Genomic DNA, 18,277 nt, shown 5'->3' with positions numbered 1-18,277 from the left:
TCTCTGGATGAAACCCTCCCACCCAGCCAGGGCAGGGAGGGAGACAGCGCAGGCCTCTGAGTCAGGCGAGCTACTCAGCACGTGTGCAGAGGCGAGGCTACTCCAGGCTGAGAGAATGCAGAGCCCTAGGCCCAGTCCCTTCTCTCCAACTCACTCAACTGCTCAGCAGGAGGGAGAGGGGTATGGAAAAGAGGAGGCAGATTGGGGGGGGGGGGGCGCAAAGAGGAGAAGGGGAAAGAAATGGGAGGGGGAGGGGAAAGGGGAGTGGAGGAAAAAAGGACAGAATGGCACAAATGTTTTCCCCACACTTTTCCTGCCCAAGGGCATGTTTTTCTCTATAGAAATATAAAACCTGTTCTATCTTCTGTAATGGACTTTAAAATGCTCCATCCTGGATGCTGTGATAGATTTGTTTATTTTAATCCACATGCTAGGTGTGAGGTTAGTTAACCTAAGCAGAAATATACACTTCAGCATGGCCAGAGGCACTCAAATCTCTCCCCTGGGAAAGTTATAAACTAGTAGTTGTTGAGAATGCCCATCCAACCTCTTAATTACAGACACAGAACCCAAGGCCTCACTAGATGTAATACTGACTTGCTCAGGGTCGGAGTTAGCTAACTGCACAGCTGGGACCAGAAGCCTGGGCTCCTTTCAAGGAACTACATTTACTTTAGTGTTGAACTATTACTAGTTAACATTTCTAGGGTTCTTATTACATAACTAGCGCTGTCCCAAATACATGCATCATCCCATTTAATCCTCACCATCACAGTGAGATGGTTCATATTATTATTCCCATTTAACAGATGAGAACACTTATACCAAGAAAGGGACTTATGGAAGGTCACTCAGTGAGTGAGTGTCAGAGCAAGGACTCAGACCCAGACACTGGAGTGCAGAGTGCAGCAGCCTTCCTCACAAAGTCAGGGTGAGACAGACAGTCCATTCGAGAAGAGCTTGCCTAACCCTTCCATCCCCCCACAAGGGAAACAGGTCCAAGAGCAGAGGAAGTGTGACTGCACTCGCTTTATGAATGTAGCTGATCTAGCTCAACGATTTTTCCTGACAACAGGTTTGTTGGTATTTCTAGAAGAAATGGATCCATTAGTCTCCTGCTCTTATTAGTATACAGAGCTGCATATGATAAGAGCTCAATAAATGACACAATAGAATTCATCACACTATTAATGATGAATATCAGACTACTTGTTTGGTTCAATTAACATGCAGTTTCATCATTGACATGATTTTCAATGAAAAATTCATTAATTGACTACAGAGAAAATAAGGAAGACTGATTGCCAAAATATGGCAGTCTTTAATTACATGAATATGGCAACTATCCTTGTAGGAGGGGGAGTAAAGGGAAGACTGGAGGGAAACACAGACCCTACTTGAGGCCAGCATGGCTTCTAGAATGGGTGGTAATATGCTTTCTTTGGCCTTGACTACCCAACACCAAACCATCATTCATATGGTTAATTCTGGCCAAAAAAAAAAAAAAAAGTCAATTGTAAAAAAAAATAAAAAATCAAGTCAGTGAAAAGCAGACCAGCCAATCAATTCTTTTTTTTTTTTTTTTTTTTTTAACCTGATTGGCCATTAACTTCTGTGCTCACATCTACTTTAGAGAAAAAGACATCTTTATTTTGAAAAAATCAGGGGAAAAGCCTTGCTGGTCTCGTTATTAACTGAAAAATGTAGCTCTCTTTCTTATTGATAGAGTTGCATCAGCTAACGTGATTTGGGGATGTGGGAACCTGTGTGACACAGGATAAAGCAGACCAGGGATAGCATGGCCCAGCATCAGTATTCAGATAGTTAAAATGCTTGTAAATGAGTTATTCAATGTTCCCAGGGTAATTTGTTCCCATTTACTTTACTTCTGAATAATGAGCTTCTTCTTATCTTTCTGATGGATACTATCTCCAAAATGACCTGATCAATTACTACACATTGTCTTGCTATAATAGCTCCTTTTTTGCGGTAAAACTGTGTCCACAAAAGAACAAATAAATGAATAAAATCCTTTGGATCAAACTTCTGTGTTACAGGATGAGCTCACAGAGTAAGGAGACCTGGGTCAGAGCCTCAGCTCTGCCATCAGTCACTAGATGACTCAGCACAGTCACTTCCCCTCCCAGGGCCTCAATTTTCACACAAGTAAGAGAAGATGTGAGCTAGATGATCCCTCAGATATTTTACAACTGTCTTTTGAGATGCATAGAATTATGGGAAGGGCCCCTGAATTCAAGACAAGCCAGTACTACTGAGTACTAACACTTGAGTAGATACACATAAAATTTGCCTCTGGTTTTCTGTATACAAAGACTTCCTATTCAATTTGATCACTTCATTAAATTGATAAAATATAGTTAAACAAAGAAATCATAATGAATAATATATGCTTCAGTATTTTAACTTAACACATATAAATGTTCATTTGTTTCCCAATCCTTTCATAGGGTCAAAACATTTCCTTCAATTTTGGAGTCACCCATTAGGAACTCTCTATGATTTCTAGCTTTGATTTGCTTGAAGGGAAGCAAGAACTTAAAATCTTTGAAAAACAATGTTATTTTAAAAATCCCTCTAGAATTCTATTATTTTTGTACCATTTTATGATCATCCTCTCATCCACACCTAACTTATGACAGTACTTTTTAGTCGCTTACCTTTATCAAAACTGCAAATAATTCATTTTCCATAAGAATAAACACTGATTTTGCCTTTGCATTTCATTGATTTAGTTAAAATTTAATTATGTTATGAAATTGCATGTATAATATGTATAATTGACATGAAGAAGTCTGGATTTTTTGTTTTTTTAATCCTCACCCAATGATATGTTTGTTTGTTTAATTATTTTACAGAGACAAAGGGAGAGAAACATCAATGTGAGAGAGAAGCATCTGTTGCCTTCTGTATGTGCGCAGATTGGGGATCAAACCTGCAACCTAGGTATGTGCCCTCACCAGGAATTGAACCCACAGCCTTTTGGTGTTTTGGACAACACTCCAACCACCTGAGCCACCTGGCCAGGGTGGCATGAACGGGTTTGGTCACAAAGATGATGATGCTGGTAAGTACAGAACTCAAATGAAGGGCATGGATGTAATAGAGTCAGGAAGACTAGATTTTAATGATAGCATGCAAAAAAAGTGTATTGGAAGAATGAGATGTCACACAAAATTGAAGGAAAAGCTATATAACCAATTCTCAGAGAGCTGGGAACTGGGGAAGCATTGGATATCGTGGCAGCAGGTACTAACAGGCAATCTCTTCAGAGTGCCATCACTGGATAAATCGGTTCCAACTGTTTTTTCATCTTTGTGTTACTCTGATCCAGATCTGAATCTCCAGGAGAGGGAATCTGACTGGCCTATGGAACATATGAAGTCTCTCAACCAGGGAACCCCAGACACTGTAAAGGACCATCCCTCACAACTGCATGCCCTGAGGAGGGGCTGTTCCCCAAGGCACCCTGAGGTGCTGAGGAGGGGATGCACAGTGGGCCTAGGTCAATGGTCGGCAAACTCATTAGTCAACAGGGCCAAATATCAACAGTACAATGATTGAAATTTCTTTTGAGAGCCAAATTTTTTAAACTTAAACTATATAGGTAGGTATATTGTTATTAACTTAATTAGGGTACTCCTAAACTGGCCTTTGCTAAAAAACGTCCTCAATCTGATTGAGGTACGTTCGCTGAGGTGACCCCTTCCAACTCTCCCATCCTCACTAGTCTTGTATACTTGTTTCAGATAGACGAGTGGGGATGGGAGAGTTGGAAGGGGTCGACCTCAGCGAACGTGCCTCAAAACAATGTACCTCCCCTGCGCTGCATATGGCGCGGCCCACCTGCGCCGTGTCTCCTGTTGCCCGACCGACCGACACCCCCCCACTTCTTCTAAGGCCACTTCTTCAAAATAGACTCGCCCAGGCCGAAAACCAACTTCTGCACATGGGCCATGAAGTTTCAATCACACTGTACGTGCACGCCCGCACGTGGTATTTTGTGGAAGAGCCACACTCAAGGGGCCAAAGAGCCGCATGTGGCTCGCGAGCCGCGGTTTGTCAACCACTGGCCTAGGTTTATAAGCTTATGCATGAAACAACATTAGCCATGGGAGATTTGGAGCCCTCGAAATGAGTCCTGATTGTGGCTAGAAGAAGGTGAAAGGTGATCAAAATACAAGGAAATGTTCAGCAGCTGACTAACTCTCAGCTGCTTTGTGCATTGGCATCTATTTTCCCAGCAACTCTCAAGGCTACTGTCTCCTGACGCTCTGAGTGAAGTGTACCCATTTCCTTGACCACCTACATGGTTCCCATGAGAGTCGGTGTGGGGTCTGGATCTGGGCCTAGCTTGTCACTTAGCTGTGTGATCTTGGGTGAAGCATTGCTTCTACAGACCCCGTCTCCCAGATGTAACATTTTGTCATTTCTGTATCTTCCTTCCTCCATACACTTGACTATAACTCAGTAAAGCAGATATATCTCTATAGCATTTATTGGTTTTATTTTACATGTCAATAAAAATTACAGTGCAAATTGTACTTTGATTTGAATGGGACTGTATAGATATGTAAATACAGTACTTAGAGATAAATTAATATATCAATAAAGAGCATTAAAACACATGCTGCCATTTATTTGCACCATAATGACATCTCATTGTCAGTATTTTTGTTTGTTTTCAGTACTGCTGGCCTTGTTTGCTTCCTTTCAAAGATGATTTGAATACAGTTCTCAAGATGTGGTTTCCTGGATTGTTCTAAGGGCAGGAGATAATTTGGTTTCTTTCAGAAAGTCCATCAAGATGATCTTATGCATTATGGGATATCCTCCAAAACTTAGACCCTACCCCAGATAAAGGTGAGGAAACTCTGAATGAAGGTCAGACTTTTACTGGCTGGCAGGATGGGAGCTCAGGATTGAAATTAAATTCAGTCATAGAGAGAAATATTACTGGTGCACTTGAGTTTACGGACTGCGAGATTTATCTTACAGAGATTTGAACTTTATTTAGTAGATGATAGGAAGCTAAGTAAGGCAAGTGACATGTCCAATATTTATTCTAGAAAAGTCACTTTGGCAGCAGTGTGGAAGATAAATTAAAAGTGAGAGAAACTCGCAGAGGGGAGACCAGTCAGGAGGTGAGCCAAGAGGTTGAGCCAACAGGCTGGGTTGGAGGGAATGCAGGGGAGGAAAGCTAACTTACTTTCCACAGGGACATGTTGCTAGATTACATTTCCCAGCCTTTCTTGCTGGGGTCAATGTTACTGAATTTAGACCAGGGTAATGTAGGCAGAAGTAAAGGGCACCATGTGCAGCCTCCCTAATGAGCCTCCATGGGCCCTGTCTTCCTCAGTCCACCATCCAGATGTAGACACCAGGGTGACCTGGCACCATGTGGTGATGGTGGAGCCTCCCTGGGCTGGGTCCCTGAATGACTGCACGGAGAACACACAAACACACATACCCTCAACATGTGAGCAAGACATACATTTCAATTTTGAAAATGTCCAAGTTCATCTGTTAGTGCAGCTAGTATCATCTTCATTAATATGATTCTGAACCTGTCTGGTTAGAACAAGGCTCGTTCTTTGAATGCACTGCTGTGAACCCACTCTGCCCTCATTATAAGAAAAACAAGAAAGTATGAAGAAGAAAATACATATTGCATATCACCTCACCCACCAGGGATAAGCAGTCTTAGCAATCTGGTATATTTCCTCTCACTCTTTTTATTTTCTCTAATAAAAAGGGTATACAGTCTGTTCGGATATTAAATTTCTCATTTAGTGACTTATTTATTCACTAGACATTTATTGTGTGCCGTGTGCAGGCACTGTGCTCAATGCTAGAGATAAAAGAATAGACACGACACAGTTCCTGTTCTCAAGGGAAGTATAGGCTTGTGGAGGACAAAGATGCCTAAACAGACAATGACTAAGATAATGACAAACAAATTGTGTCAGCAGAGGGACAGAGAAGGGAGTTAAGGAAGCAAAAAGGAAGGGTCTCAGTCCCTAACATAGTAAAAAAAAAGACACAGTTATTGAGGGCTTGCTATGTGTCAGAGACTGTTCTAATCACCTTTCAGATATAAACTAATTTAATTCTCATGACAGTCCCATAAGATACATATCACTGTATCTCAATGTTATAGGCAAGGAAACTAAACCATAGAAAGGTTAAGTAACCTGCCCCTTGTCTGGTCTCACAGCTACTTAGTATGAAGGAGGATTTGGCAGTGTGCGTGTGTGTGTGTGTGTGTGTGTGTGTGCGCGTGTGTGTGTGTGTGCGCGCGCGCGCGCACGCCGCACACATGCTTGGGCATGTGTGCGTGCATGTTGACTTGGCTCCCTAGAAGAGTTTCAAAGAGGGGTTAGGAAAGGATTGACTTACATGTGAGAAGCTTTAAGTGGGGTCGTGGTTACCTGGTAAAGCTGAAACAGGACATTTGGCCCTGATCTCTGGATCTCACTACATTCCTGCTGGACTCCTGGTATAAGAACCTCATGTGAAGATGTGGTTAGGCTCATTTGAGCAAGTAAAGCTCTAAAGCAGTGGTTCTCAACCTGTGGGTCGCGACCATCGGAAAACACAAATAGTATATCATATATTTACATTACGATTCATAACAGCAGCAAAATTACAGTTATGAAGTAGCAACGAAAATAATTTTATGGTAGGGGGTCACCACAACATGAGGAACTGTATTAAAGGGTTGCAGCATTAGGAAGGTTGAGAAAGGGAGTCAGATTATAAATTCTGCATAGAAGAAGGAAAGCTGTTCATCAGCTGTTTGGCTTTTGAAATCATATTGACTCCACTTGCTAGTAAATGTGGCTCAAGTGCTGTTCCATAATCCGAGATTTGTAACCCCTCCTCCCGGGAGCCTGAGGCTGGTGAAAATCAAACAGGAGTGACAGGAGAAAGACCTCCTTCCTCTATAATGACGACAGCTCAAAGCTCTACCATATCCAGAGGATCATGCATTTTCAGTGACCCAAAGCCTTAAAAGTTAAGTAAAGGAATAAGGTGCCTATAATATCACTGATGAGTTAGGGGAAGTGGTGATGCTGTGGAGAGGCTGAGTTCTCAGCACAAATCTGTGAACAAACCTGGCTGAACCCATCCTTTAATCAAGTATAAGGTAGGCTTGCAACCTTCCTGTCTTCATCTGCCATGCATGAGGACAAACGATCTTGAAAAAGCATGCACCAAGGCAGCCTCTTCTTCCTCTCCTTTCTTATCGCTAAGTCCCAGCCCAGTAGCACCTCGTCAGAGTTGGAGGGAAACAGAGGAGGCAGATAAAGGAACATGCACCTGACTGAGGTTAGCAGTGTGGAGAAAGCATTGTCATTGTCAACCCGATTTTTTATTGAAGCATGCAAGGTTCTGCTTGATCTGGTGCTTGTCTACCTTTCCAAACTCCACTCCCATTCTCTCTCGCCCCTCCCCCATGCCATACAGGTGTACTAGCTAACCCCCTGGTAGCCGTTTCAGATTCCATTATTCTCCTCAAACAGGCCAGCATCCCCTGCTTTGGGGCCCTGGCTCTGACCACTGCCTGGCATGCTCTTCCCCAGCTTCTTTTTATATGGCCCCTTCATAGAGCTTCCCCCTCTCCGCCCCACCCCGAGAATTCAAGGATATGTCCTATTTTACTAATTTCTTTCTTTCTCTGTCTCTCTCTTGAATGTAAACTCTATGAGGGCAGGGGTATCACCAATGTTATACGTAACTCTATCCCTAGTGCTAGCATGGTACCTTCCACATAGTAGATACTCAGTAAATATTCTTAAATGAATGAACTAATATCAGACACCACACTAGGTAACAGTCAATTTATAGGTTAAATAATTCTGAAAAATTTGGGGGAGCTCTTTGGTTTGCCATGACATACAAAGGGAAACATCTGATTGATTTTTAACGTTTTAGTTTGACAAGTCTCATCAAATAAAACCAGGACTATACACCCTCATTTAACAGGTGACGTGCATCAGCTTTTGTTTGGCATAATTGCTGTCAGACATGGCAAATAAAGCAGCTGTGACTCCTACGAGACCAGCTCCTCTAATTGATGGAAACAAAATTTGCCATTTTATTCGATCTGGAGGCCGAGTGTGTACAGAAAACCTAAATTTACTTCTAGCCTTGACCTAAACTCATCTGTTTGCTATTTGCCTGGTACAATTGAAAGTACCATTCTCACTGCCAGCCTGCCCCGTAATGACTTATCATACTTGCTGTTCCCAATGTTGTCAGAACTATGTCCCCAAAATAATATGTAAACAGTAACGTCTGCAGAAGTCAGTAATTATGCAGGTTTAGCAGCCTAGAAGGTCAGCATATATTATAGAGCAGACAGCTTTGGCTGATTAGAAACCTCAAACACTGATAGCAACTTGAATGTCTATTATTGTTTAAAACAAACAAATAAACAGAAACAACCCAACAGCTACTTCTCCTGTGATTTATTCCTTGAGGATATGGTCAGAAAGATGATTGCACCAGATTGTCCATAATCACAGGCTTGCAGCATCAAGCGCTTGCCTATTGTACTTGGACCTTTTATCAGGAAGCATCAAGGAACACAAAGGCTGTGTGGGAGACAGGAAAGACAGAAAAAATAGAGAAATTATTCCTTTGAGGTCTGAGAACAGATGAGAAAGCCAAGTCAGGAAGGGCTGTGTAGACAGAGAACCCAAGTTTGAATCTGGGGAGGATTATCACTTATTCACCAGGGGACCCAAGGTGGATTCCCTGACCCCTCCCAGCCTCAATTTTCCATCTATGAAAATAAGAAAAAGAACATTTACCTCACAGGTTGTTGTGAGGATTAAATAACATAATGAATGCGTAACCCTTTTAAATTAAAATTTACTATGGAAATTCTAGGTATAAATTACATGCGTAGGCCTTTTTAATTTTTTAAGTGGATTTGGAAAGTAGTAGACACTTCTGGACATCAAAGGCCTTTACATTCTTTGTAATGCCCTGAATGCCGGGAAGATAATAAGATGGGAAAAGTTCAGGCATCCAAAAGACCAGGGTTTGAATCCTACCTCCTCTACTTCTTAATGAGGTAACACTTATCAGTTGAAAAGGAATGCTAAAAGTGGTGGTCCCTTTAAGGGTCATTACAACATTCAATGAAATAAATGAGTTATGCTACACAATTAGTGATATTATCTGTTCTCAGCAGGAGAAGAGTAGTTTCATGAATCATGGTAGTCTTTCATGCACAGAATCACTAATTACCTGAATTTTATGCAGGAAATTATATGATCACAAGCATGAATCTTCCCATAGGATTTAGGATTACTTCTAGTGAAATTTAAGATCTGACTATATGATGGAAATTTCACTACCCATAGCCAAGCCTAAATCTACTTTTCTGCCAGCCATAATGACCCAACCTATATTACCACCAAGCAAAATTTATTTTTTTGCCTTTATGGAAAGGCAGAACCTTCTGTGTCATTTGTCATCTGTGTGGTCTTTACAGTCCCCCATATGTTGAACACAAGAGTGAAAACCTGGCTCCAGGTCCTTTTTCAGAGGGGTAACACAATCACCCATTTTGAAGCATGCAGCTGTTCAAGTGGTTCAGACCCCCTTACTTTACAACGTCAGGCAGCTATTAAATTTTCGCTCTGCAATCGGCCTCATGTCTCTTTCCCCAAGGACTGGAGTATGAGAAATTTTCTTCCCTCCCTGGGAAATGTGCTGGGTTCGTGATTAAATTTTCTGCTGGTAAATGAGGAAATCAAGGAGACACGAGGTGATTTCAAAAGTACATGTTCCCCATTCTTTTTGGCAGGGCCTAGGGGGAGAAAGAACAACTTGATTATTTTGTATTTTATTCTATTAAGAGAAAAATTAGTGGTCTCTCTAGAATCAAACATATTTTGGAAAAAAATTAAGTTATAGTAATTCAAGTGATTCAAGTAATTAGGAACTTGGTTTTGTCAACAATGAAAACACTAGCTGAGACCCTAAGGATAGAGGGTTCATTGTAGGAGGTAAAAGGAGGGAGAAGGAACAACGTGTCCCTGTATGATACGACCGCTCTGTGTCCTATCTTGCAGGAGTGGAAGCAGGTTTTCTCTAGGGCTGTGATTCACTTCCAATCCCCCTGCCCCTCATAATGCAGCAGCACAAACGGTGTGGCTCCCTTGGATATTTTCAGATGGGGTTCAGTGTGGCAGTTTCCTATACTGAGCAGAACATTTTACATCTGAAATTCACTTAAGCCTCATACTATTCCTGTGAGGAGGCATTATTGTTACCCACTTTACAGAAAATAAATATGAACTTGAGAGATTGATTGCTAGGTAGTGGTGGAATTCAAATCCAGTCTGTGCTCTTCAGCATTGGTACAGGGGGCCTCGCTAGAACTGCTCACTTTCTGCAGCCCTGCTTACCATGAGGTTCAGCAGGAGTGCTACTCCTGTAGGAAGTAAATATTTGTTAAAGAAACCTCAGATAACCCTATGTCTTAAATAATTGGTAATATGTTACCACCCTGCATTCTTCTCTGTTACCACAACACCCACATTATATTTAGACCTCTAATAATATTTTTGGTGCTTTACCTTAACCATTTTAATAGCAGATCCATCCATCCATCCATCCATCCATCCATCCATCCATCCATCCATCCTTCCCTCCTTCCTTCCCTTCCCTTCCTTCCTTCCTTCCTTCCTTCCTTCCTTCCTTCCTTCCTCCTTCCTTCCTTCCTTCCTTCCTTCCTTCCTTCCTTCCATTCCTTCAACATCCCTTGATAAATCTATACTGATCCCCTTGTAGTCTCTAGGCACTTATTAGGTGTTTGGAATAAATGGTGAACAGAATAGCCATGGTCCTTGACCTCACAAGTTTGCAGTTTTTAATCAAATCATCACTCAAATATGTAACTACAAATTGTGGCAAATACTATAAAGAAGGGCAGGAAGTCGTGAGTGCATGTAACAGGTGTTTCTGACTTCCTCGGGGCGAAGAGGGGGCACTGGATTGGAGACAGTCTCCCGGAGAAGTGCCATGTGAGCTGAGAGCTAAAAGACGGTAATATCACTCACTGTTTCCTATGTGCCACGCTTTGTCCTAAGCACTTTCATGTAGTAACTCCTTGAATCCTTAAGATGACCCTACCTATTACTTCCCAGAGCCAGGACTCAGAAGCCCTATCCCACTGCTTTCCAGGTTGGTAAAGAAGAGGAGGGAAGCATCTCAGAGCGCAGGTGTGGCAGCTGCACAGAAAGACACCCGCACAGAAAGCAGAGAGGGGAGGTGTGTGGTAACATCAAGGGGTAGGGAGGGCTGGTGCTGAGGTCTTTGACATTACTTCTCCAAGTTTTGAGAAATCACTGCATTTTTTTCCCCTTAGGCTAGGTAAGTGACATGGTTGGATTTGAGTTTTCAAAGATCACATTGGCTGCCGCCTGGACATTGGAATGTAGGGGAGCAGGGAGGGTGAGACCACTGGGAGCACTGCAGTTCTGCGGGGTGGTAGGGTGGTTGGAAGAGAGCAAGAGTCCTAGAGAGGGAGACCAGTAGATGGATTCAACCACATATTGGTAGCCATACAGTCAACTCCATGTATGTGTGCAAAATTCACATAGATTTATCTGATAAAATATGGTCTTTAGTTTTATTTCACTCTGAGTTTCTCTGGTCTCTGTCCCCAAGTCCCTCACGGATATGCTTTTCACGCCTCAGTTATAACCCCTCCTTGGGCAGTGTTGTTGCTTACAATCATACATTTCCTGAGGTCTTCAGGGCTTGGAACACATACCTGCAAGCAGCAATGCTAAGCCCCTTGGCACACTAGTGGATGCTGCTTAACATTGACAATGAGAGTTGAGGAAACCTAAATTCAGCAAGCCTATGACTTTTGTTGGTTCAGTGCTTCTGTTTGCAGATTAAAAGCAAACTGCCATAAATCCCATAAATCTAGTAGAGGTTGAAAGGGCAATTTTAAAAGATTTTTATAATGAGGAAGTAAAAGTTACATTGTGATAACATGCCCATAAACATAGAAAAACCACTCAGAAAGAATATACACCCCTATGTTCATTGCAGTGCTATTTATAATAGCTAAGATCTGGAAATAGCCCAAGTGCCCATCAGGAGTGGTACAGCCCAGCCAGTGTGGTTCAGTGATTGAGCATTGGCCCATGAACCAGGAGGTCACAGTTTGATTCCCAGTCAGGGCACAAGCCTTGGTTGTGGGATTGATCCCTACTGGGGGGCGGGCAGGAGGCAGACAATCGATGTTTCCCTCTCATGGATGTTTCTATTTCCCTAACCCTCTCCCTTCCTCTCTGTAAAAAATCAATAAGAAATATATATATTTTTAAAAGCTGTGGTACATTTACATAATGGAATACTATGCAGCTGTGAAAAAGAAAGATCTCTTACCCTTTGAGACAGCATGGAGGGGCCTGGAGAGTATTATGCTAAGTGAAATAAGCCAGTTAGAGAAAGAAAAATATCACATGATCTCACTCATATGTGAAATATAATAAACAAAATAAACTAATGAACAAAATAGATCCAGAGATAGAAGCATGGAACAGAATCAAGAACCTCAGAAGGAAGAAGGTGGGGGGGCCAGGAAGAGATTAATAAAAGAAACTTATATGCATATATGCATAGCCCATGGACACAGACAATAGTGTGGTAAAGGCTTAGGGGTGGTATTTGGGTACGTGGTGGAGGAGTTTTGAGGGGGTAAAAAGGGATATCTGTACTACTTTCAACAATAAAGATTAAATTTAAAAAAATATATAGAAAAAACATATAGACTGAATACTTACTAAACTACTCCCGATATCTTTTAAACTAAATGGTAAAGTGCTAAGAGCCAAACATACTTGTTTATAAGTATTACAGAATTTCAGAAGGGATGTTTTAAAATCAGATACTGGAGAGAAATCTCCATAGTTTATATGTATAACTATATATTGTATAACTATATGTATAACTCACACATATACAAAATGAAAGAGACAATTGCATAAATTTTATCCCCCAAATTGTCAAATCAGATACTTGAGATAACATGTTTTCCAGTTTTAGAAATATGTCTTGTTTTGTTTTGTATCAGGAAGGTAATGTCTGAATTTGAGAAACTGACATCTTAAATCTATTCAATGACTGAATTGTTTGGGGCTGAGAACATGGATGCTGAGAATGGTGTCGCTAGGTTTCTACATTTACAAGTATAAGGCTTAGAGAACTTATATAGAATAAAGAATTTCTTAGTTTTGTCCCTAAGCCATGGCCAGATGTGACCACAGTTCCACAGGGTCCTGCAGAGCTGGAGCTTCTATGCGGGCAGAGAATCCAGATGGGTCTCCAGGATGAGCAAACCCCCTGGGGAGCAATGCTGGGTATAATCCCCCTGGGAACATATCCCCTTAGAGCAGTGGTTCTCAACCTTCCTAATTCCGTGACCCTTTAATACAGTTCCTCATGTTGTGGTGACCCCCAACCATAAAATTATTTTCATTGCTACTTCATAACTGTAATTTTGCTACTGTTATGAATTATAATGTAAATATCTGATATGCAGGATGTATTTTCATTGTTACAAATTGAACATAATTAAACCATAGTGATTAACCACAAAAACAATATGTAATTATATATGTGTTTTTCGATGGTCTTAGGCGACCCCTGTGAAAGGGTCGTTCGACCCCCAAAGGGGTCGCAACCCACAGGTTGGTTACCCACGGGTTGAGAACCACTGCCTTGGAGGGTCACAGAGCCCTGGTAGGAGAGCAAGGCCAGTGCTTTCAGCTCCATCATAAGCCTAGAGGACAAAAGAAACTCAATGAGTTTTTTTTTTTGTTTTTTTTTTAAGTGGTAAAGGTGATGGAAAGTGTGAGGCTTATTTGCAATCATTTGTCTTGGACCTCAATTCTCAGGTATATATTTGAAGTTCGTTTGTTTACAAAGACACATCCTCCTTCGTCCCTCCCTCTCTCTCCCCTTCTTTCAGGACTTCCTCCCATAATCTATACTTATGAAATGCCTGTGAACAATACTGTCATAGTCACTGCAGAGAGTGCCAAGGCAATCAGCCAGATAACCCAAGCCAAAATCAAAACAAAACTGTTCCTAGAAAAAAACAAAACACAAGAGTATCATTTCTGAGCCAAACTTTAATAATGATAAGCCAAAATTCAGATAATTGGGGTAATTGTGGTTTGTTTTGTCTGTTTGACTTAATTAGCTGGGTAATGTCCTTAGTTTTAATTACATCTGGGGTGGTGGAACCCAAACACTACGCAATCCCTGCTCTGGGTGATTTGAGGCAAACTGCTTTACCTCTCTGATTCTTAATTATAAAATTTTCCTCAATTACATATATTTTATATATTTCAAAAGTTCCCTCAATTTAAAATTATAAAAGTGCTATGAAGATTGAATGAAGTCATATTTGGAACTGCCTGGCGCTCAGTAATACAGAGTTTTTGGTAAGAACTGTTATTGTCTTTATTCAGGTGAAACTTACAGGGATGGGAGGGGCTTCCAGGAAGCAATAAAGGTCTACTACCTGCCCCAGGATTCACCAAAAGGTGTGTCCTCTCTCTGTATGTTGGCCATGACACCACTGTGCTTTCCTGGGGCCCCAGTGAGTCTGCAAGTCCCTGAAACCAGAGAAATGGGGTTGCCCTTTGCACCCCACTTGTAACGTACATTTTCTAGTTACTGATAGTCCTTGGGTAAAGCACTACGTTTCGTTGAGCCATAGAGTAAGGAAGCTATTCCTTTTTAAATTCTTCTTCAATGATGATTTCATCAAACAGAAAGTCTCAGTTTGAAGTTATTAAATTTTCAATGCATCATTTACACTTCATAATCTGTATTTTTATCTAGAAGGAGCAAATAGCAAGTTCAGAACCTCCGGCAACTGACTAGCTAGAATTTAATTTTTAAAATCTCTTTTTAGTGGTTTCTTATGATTAAAATGATAAGATAAAGTTTCCTTTAAAATAACTCTAGGTTAAAAGGGAGGTAATTTAAAAGAATATTAAATACATATGAAGCAACTATGATAAACATGAGGATATGAGTTGGTATGCCAGTGTGACAAAAAATCATGGCTGTCCTAGTCAAATGGTTGAAGTTTGGGAACGACTGCTGTAGCCAGAAAGGAACAGTGGTTCTAAACGGCCTCATGACTTCCCAGCCTTATTTTACAGCCATCCTAGGTTCTGCACTCCAAGAGCATGAAGAGGTAATAGGCAAGGTGTCTAAGTATACCTGGGAGCATGGGAGTTGTGGTGTTCTTGAATAGAACAATAAAGGCACATGTACAGAGATAATACACAGTTAGGCAGAAGTAATCTCCAGGAAAACGCAATGGCCTAAACCCCAAAGGACCAAACCTCTGTTGGGCTCCTGCCTTCTATGTTCCAGAAAACTGTCATATCTGCATTGAGGGTGAATGTGAAGGGCCCAGAGAGACGGAATGTCCAAAGAAAACAAGACTCATGATCAGATAAGAAGAAGCCCTTTCTTGGTATTAGGGCACTTACTATATTCCTACTTTTGTGATAAAACTACTAAATCCCATTTCTCTTGGACAGTGGCATGAACACATCACTTTGTAGTCAGCATCTAAAAGGTCATTAGTGAACATAGTTCAAGAGAAAAACAACTAAGTGGAAAATCCCTATCAAAAGAAAACAACCCACAACTTCATAAACTTACTTAGTATATATACTAACTTAATATGTAATCTTCTAAGTTAAGTACTATGATCTTATTCCACAGATGGAGAAACAGGCTCGAAGGAGTAAAAGAACATCCCTGTTAAACAGTTAAAAGAGAGGGAGCAGTAATCCAAACTTTGACCGAACATCTACTCATTTTTCACTCTATATTCTAACTGAACAGAATAGAATTTGGCTTTGTTTTGTTTCCTTGTTTTTTAAATCAGGGTCAACATACATAAAACTTAAAAGTTCTGGCTCCTTTTCTTTGAATCTGAGACACCTAATAGTGCAAGAACGTTTTTAGATGTTCAAAGCAAGTTTGGACTCATTTTATGGGTTCATTTGTTGATGCAATAAATAGTTAATGATATAGTAAGTCTATGACTCAGGAGAGAGTTTGGATGACGTTTTCTATAGTGCTTTCCCTATACACATTTGGTTCAGCTTGTTTTTGTTCGTTCACCAATTCATTCATTTGACTATTTACCAAATGTTTGCTCTGTGCTTAGCATTGGCTTTAAAACTTTGCATCTACACACGAGTGAATTTGGAGCCATCCTCAACTCACCAACATCACAGAATCCTCCTGCATCACGTATGTTGTACACACCACCAATCATGTTAAATATGCTCTTACCATGCTTATTATATCAATGCGTGCAAAGGTTCACCCCTGGGAAGGAGAGTAAAGATGAAGAAACAAATGCTTTGATCCGAGAACTGGTTTCTAGAAATCATTTCTTCCTTTTCTTTCTGTTTAAAATGAAAAAGAGAAAGAGAAACCAACAGGCAAAAGAGAGAATTTCTTCAGCATACAGATGGCTTCCTAAAGATCTTCATAAATACCCAAGTGCATACACACACTCTCTTTCTCAACTCCCCCTTTCAGCAGTGTTTAGAACACTCAGACTGTATGAGTGGTGTAATATAGGTGAGCAGTAAGGTCTGAAAGAGGAGTAAGATAGGCTGTCTTCTATTTGGCTGCAGGGCTCCTCAGTATAACTTTTCCTGCAGTTTATACATAGAGAGTCAATTCAACTTACTGCCCTGTTTAATCTAAGTGGACTTTTCAACACCTTGGTATTCTTGTCTTTTCGTAACTATTATTCTTGGTTTGAATGGAAACCTTCACCTGTACCTGCTTTATTTGTCTTTTCAAGAGTGGCTTGTGAACCTCTCTCTTTTGATGAGTCCTCTAACCTCATTATTCTGTTCTTTAAAAAAGCAAAGGCTGATTTAAAAAAAAATTTTTTTCTTGCATTCTTTGTCCTGAAGTGCCAAACAGATTTCTGGTTTTCTTGTGTTTTTATTTTAGACAAAATTCCGGTGTAGAAAGTGGAGGATATTACAAATGTGTGTGGTTCTTTTACTGACCCCCTAGATGCAAAATGTAAAGGACTGACTCTGAGTACTTCAAATTATTAACTAACTACTGGTATTAATGTAACATATTTAAATACCAACTATATGTTTGGCAGTATGCTGAGGTTTGGCAATGAAGTGCTAAACAAAGGTATACATTGCATCAGGCTCTGTTTTAGAGAAAATGGTATTGTACAAATATCCATTACTTTTAGGGGCGTAGAACCAAATGCCATTGTTTTCCTCTGCTACAAACACTGTGTGTCTATCATGTATTACATAGCTGTAGATGTAACAAAAAAATGTTAATAAGTCTCGGTTGAATGCACGAATAAAGGAGTATGGAGCAGGAGGAGAAGGTGTTTTTAGAAAAGATCAATTAAAATGGTTTAGAATTAGGATTTCAGTAAATATGTAGATGAAAAACTAAGCACTCAGTAAGGAAAGCACAAGACTGAGGAGACCTAGAATTGAAGTTTTTAAAAACAGTCAAAAGCACACAGAGGTGAAAAAGAAATGCATCTACAATCTCATGGACCTCTAAAACCATGTAAATCAAATTGCGCCATGGGTGGGAAGTCAATTTTAAAACAAAAAGAAAGAGAATATAATGTTCTATATACTGCTTTGTTGATTTATAGCATTTTCTACTCCAGAAATGACAGAAATTGAAAAGACATAAATTGGTCTGTATATGAGCCATGTCGAGAAAGGAACTAAACCAATGCAATCACTCACAATTACTAGGTTATTTTTTAGAACTGGTGGCCTTAAAAAATGTAGAGGTAGTTTACAGTTTAAGATCTCTTCTATGACTTTGCTACCAGGTTCAAATGAAAACAAGTCTTAAAACCAAAACCTTCCCCACATACAGAATTTATTAGAAAGCAGGCACCAAAGAGTCTACAAACGCATTTGGTAATCTTTTTGAATCCCAATTCTGTCCCTTGAGTATCCACACTTTGCATGAAATCTCACTAGACAGAAACTGGTAATATTTGGGACCAAGATACAGTGAACCCTCGGGATGGCATCAGAGGAGCCCTCCAAATCAGCCATCCAACGGATGCAGTTCTGGCTGCCATTTTACAAGGTACACCCAGCAATTTCCTAGATTGGAGCTTAACACTCCACCTAAGCACAGCTAAAACAGCTAGATGATTTTT

Source organism: Myotis myotis, unplaced genomic scaffold (assembly GCF_014108235.1).
Source record: "Myotis myotis isolate mMyoMyo1 unplaced genomic scaffold, mMyoMyo1.p scaffold_m19_p_6, whole genome shotgun sequence".
NCBI lineage: Eukaryota > Metazoa > Chordata > Mammalia > Chiroptera > Vespertilionidae > Myotis > Myotis myotis.
The sequence above is the reverse complement of the archived record's forward strand: the minus strand, read 5'-3'. Positions refer to the sequence as shown.